The sequence below is a fragment of the Tupaia chinensis genome, unplaced genomic scaffold, assembly GCF_000334495.1.
Source record: "Tupaia chinensis unplaced genomic scaffold, TupChi_1.0 Scaffold148091_1, whole genome shotgun sequence".
NCBI classification, from domain to species: Eukaryota; Metazoa; Chordata; class Mammalia; order Scandentia; family Tupaiidae; genus Tupaia; species Tupaia belangeri.
In genome coordinates, this window is record NW_006207942.1 from 12032 (window position 1) to 16830 (window position 4799).

A 4799-nucleotide genomic window follows, 5' to 3' on the forward strand; every position below is an offset into this window, starting at 1 on the left:
ACCATGTCAACCCAAAATTGATTGTGATCTTTGACTTTATAAGCACCCCTCACCTTTCACTTGGGGCTGCAGGGTTTTTTAGAGACAAAAGTTCTCCCACAGTCAGCAAGCCTACTAATAAAGAACTCCTATAATTTGGCTAGTCTGGCCAATTTGGCTAGTCTTATTTCTCGCTGATTAGACTATAACAGGGCAGGGCTAGCTCCTTGTTATTAGTGCCTATCTGAGGAGAGGGGAACAGGCTGAATGGCAGCAGCCCCATCTCACTTTTGGGGCTGCCAGGGGGAGCCTGGCCTCCCCTGGACAACAGGTGACTCTGCATCTCCACCTGCTACTGTGATACTCAGATCCCAGGGTGAGGGCAAGGTGGGCTGGGGCCTCTGCCAAGATGGGGTAAGGGGGTTCAAACCCTCCTGGCTTCCTGCACCCCAAAGAGGCTGTCCAACCTAGTACAGGGACTAGGTAAGGAAAGGAAGAAAGGAAGATGGCTGTGAGTCCCAACTAATGAGACAGAGGTTGGCTGGAGGCATCCTGGGGGCTGAGCACCCTCTCAGCTGACCACACTTGCTGTGGTACAGCAGAATGGGGTGTGTCAGAATAAGATGGGACGCCTTTTTGCCGGAACCGCCATCTTCCAGTAATTAACCAAAATGACGAACACAAAGGGAAAAAAGGCACCCTGTATATGTTCTCTAGGCACCCTATATATGTTCTCTAGGCCTCTTAGAAAACATGGAGTTGTTCCTTTGGCGACATATATGCGAATCTACAAGAAAGGTGATATTGTAGACATTAAGGGAATGGGTACTGTTCAAAAAGGAATGCCCCACAAATGTTACCATGGCAAAACTGGAAGAGTCTACAATGTTACCCAGCATGCTGTTGGCATTGTTGTGAACAAACAAGTTAAGGGCAAGATTCTTGCCAAGAGAATCAATGTGCGTATTGAGCATATTAAACATTCTAAGAGCAGAGATAGCTTCCTAAAACGTGTGAAGGAAAATGACCAGAAAAAGAAAGAAGCCAAAGAGAAAGGTACCTGGGTTCAACTAAAGTGCCAGCCTGCTCCACCCAGAGAAGCACACTTTGTGAGAACCAATGGAAAGGAGCCTGAGCTGCTGGAACCTATTCCCTATGAATTCATGGCATGATGGGTGTTAAAAATAAACTAATCTGTGGTCTATTAAAAAAAAAAGAATGAGATGGGGCTTGGATCCCTTTTAAGATGAGGGGAGCCCTCCCAGGCCCCCTCTATAGTAAGCCAGAGGTAACAGTGGAGGAGCAGAGAAGAGGCTCCCAAACCAAGAGCCGGGAGAGCAATGCCCCCCCACTGGGGTGGGGTGCAGCAGCTGCAGGGTGCATGGTGGAAGGTGGCTGGAGGAAACTACCCTCCACATGGACCACAGGGTTCCCTGTACCCTCAGCGCCCACAGAGGTTGCTGTGCTGTATAGTGTGAGGTGTGAGGTTGCAGGTGGGGAGACCAGGGGTGGGAGAGGGCAGAACAAAGCTGTCCAGTTCCAGAAGTAGGCTGTTACTTTGTGATGGAGCAGGTGATGCAGGTGACCAGGGCCTCCTCTGAGGACTACTGTGAGATGCCCTCCTCCTCCTCCATTTTTTTGGGTCTGTTCCTTGACTTCCTCCCTGCAGTTGTGGTTTTCTGGGTCTTCTCAGCGTCCTTATTTTTGCTTCCTTTTGGTCAGCCTTGAGGTCTCTTAGGTGTTGGCACTTTGCTGGGCTCCTTCTGAATCTCTGTTGGCACTGCCCCCCGGAATCACCCAAGGCTGCTTGCATGGTCTGTCCCAGCCTCGTTTCTCAATGCAGTCCTTTTTCTCCTTGGAGGCCAAAGGATGGCTGGACTTTGAGCTCGACTCTCATCTTCCCTTCACTGAAAAGCAGCTGGAAGAGTGATGGTTGGGATGCGGGAGCTTGGCTATCAGCCTGTGGTGTGTGCTCTCCACGAAGGCACTGGGCGCTGGGGACCAGCCTGGCTCCTCCCCCACCCCTGCCCATACCACATGCGGATCACCCCTGGTGCTATTAAACGAAACAAAACAAAACCTTCATTCACCTTGAATGTGGTTGTGGTGTGATCACTATGGGAATTCCCTTATCACCTCTCCTCTAAGAAGTGTCCAGTGCTTTACTAACTCAAGCCATTGTTCCTCACCAAATACCTGGAAGGCAAAAGCTTGAAACAAGGTATCTCTTTTTCTTCCATTGCTTTCTTCTACAGGGTGGTCTGAGATGGTTTTACTGTCCCCTGCACTCTTCCCAGAGTTTGCTGGAGCTCTTATATGTGGAGGTTACTTCATAGTCATGAAATCTAGAAAGTGACTATTTCAAAGTAAAGCCTGAATGCCCCTCTGGACCTTGGACAGTAAAGGTAGTAATGATTCCTATCTGTGTTGATGCCTCTAGTTCTGACTTTTAATCACTCTGTCAAAGGTTGATAGAGAGGACTAAGGTTCAGAAAGGAGAACATTTGGGGACCAGCGATTAGCGTAATGGCTATGTCACTGGACTCCCATGTAGTTGATTGTGGTCCGAGTTCCAGACCCAGTGGCTTAAACTCACGCGGGGTGCGTGTGCGTGCGGGCCCAAGATCCAGAGAGGAGAGTAGAGGAGAAGGGATTGCGGTGTAGCCATGCCCCCACCCCCGCTGGGTGTGTGTGTGTGTGATTTCTCACTTGCCCTATAGCAAAAGCCTCTCAAAAAAAAAAAAGGGGGGGAACATTTTGCCCAAGGTAATTTACTACTTCAGGGCCAGAGCAGAGAGTGCAGGATCCTAAGTGAAGGCAGATGAAATAGACATGCACCATCTGGAGCCAGGCCCAATGAGTTTGTGGTGGAGAGGAAGGAAGGCAAAGGCCTAGAGTAGCCTGGAAAGAGGGCAGCAAGGCAAGAGGATCCCAGCCACTCTAAGAGACAGCCAGCCTGGCTACTCTTGCCTCAATCTGCCCTACCTCACAATGTAATGGCCTATTCCCTCTAGAGAGTCTCAGTTTCCCCAGTTATTCCTCAGTTTGTACTTAAGCTAATTATGCTAAGAGAGCAACACAGGAGATGCAACGTAAGACCCCAAGATGGAGCCCTGATGCAGGTCTCTGAAATCTGGCATTATGCTCTTCCCTGATTCTTCTGTCTCCCAATCATATTCCCAGCCCCTCATCCTGGACATTCAAGGTTCCTCTTCACTCTCCTTGTCAGAGAGGACCTCCAGCCTTTAGGAATACTCTTAGGAGCCACTTACGGGATTCCAATATAATTGGGCAAATTATCCTGGGATGAGGAATAAAGGAGAGAATTTTTTTTACCCAGAGTGTCATCGTGTTCCCCGTACCCTCACTCCTCAATCTGGGCCTCTGAAAGGGAGGGCTATTCTAGAAGGTCTTTAAGGTCACATCTAGCTTCAAAATATGGTCTTCACTGAATACCAGAGAAGATGGGCCCCATTTGCTGAGACCTTAAATAGAAACCAGAAGGATAAGGAGTTATGGGCCCAATGTTCTTCAGGGCCCATTCCCATGCTGAAATGACTTGTCCTGTCCTTGCATCCTTCATAGTTTACCACATTGTGCACCAGAAGGCCCTGTTCTTGGATCTGACCTCCTGGGAATAGATCTTCTGGGTCCAAACCTTTAAACTACCACCTACTTTTGTAAGCATAATCAGATTGGCAGGGACAAAACTAAATTCAGGAATATTTTTCCTTTGGGGACAAAAGGACCAGCACTGGCACCCTCAGCTGGGGATGTGGAGGATGGTTGGGAAGGATGCCTATTATTTATTCAGTAAACACTTATCAACTGCCAACTGTGTGCCTGAAACTGAACTGGGTGATAGGGACAATAACAAGAAAACAAGACAGACCAAGTCTTTGTCCTCCTGGATTCCAGAATCAAAGACAGGTATTCTTCATATTTTTCTGTGTGATGGACCACTTTGCTGATCTACTGAAACCTGTAGACCTTTTCTCAGGAAAAAATAATTTAAATGCATACAATAAAATAAGAAACCTGATCATGTTGAAATATAGTTATTAAAATATGGAAAAATGAATACATGGTATAGTAATATATGTATCTCTCCATTAATCCATTAAATCTTAAGATCTGGGGCCAGCAGGTGATGTGGTGGTTAAGGCACTGGATTGCCACATGACTGACTGTGGTTCAAGTTCCAGACCTGGTGACTTGAAAATCAAGCCAGGTGTACATGTGTATGTGCCCAAAACCCCAGGAGGGGAATGGAGGAGAAGGGATCAAGGTGACCAACCCCCAGGGGTTTTTCTCACTTTCCCTCTCACTGCCTCTCTGTCTCTCTTTGGCTAGTGCACTCACCCTATGGCAAGAACCTTTAAAAAATAATATCTAATGGAGGGCCTAATTACTATCATAATTTTATTTATTTTATTTTAAAAAAAGAATTATTTTATTTAACTTTATTTCTTTATTTTAATTTGACCAGAGAGGGACAGAGAGAAAGAGAGAGAGAGAGAGAGAGAGAGAGAGAGAGAGAGAGAAAGCCACCAGGTCCAGGACTTGAACCACGGTTGACCATGTGGGAATCCAGTGCCCCTGATCCCCATGCCACCTGCCAGCCCCACTACCATGATTTTAAAATAGTGATGAAATTATGTTTCAAGAGATCTGCATATCAAATTTTCTGTGATATGAAAATCTGATTTCTATTGGTGGTAGTCACCAATACTGTTACCAACACTATAGTTAGTTACATTCTTTTTTTTTTAATTGTCAGAGGTCACATGCACTCATCAGAGAAAGACAGAGACAGGTAA

General features: G+C 46.8%; 1 pseudogene; it reads right to left on the bottom strand.

Annotated features, from left to right (window-relative positions):
• Positions 1 to 1532: 1532 nt before the first annotated feature.
• On the bottom strand, positions 1533 to 3327 carry LOC102487710 (high mobility group protein HMG-I/HMG-Y-like; annotated as a pseudogene).
• Positions 3328 to 4799: the final 1472 nt, after the last annotated feature.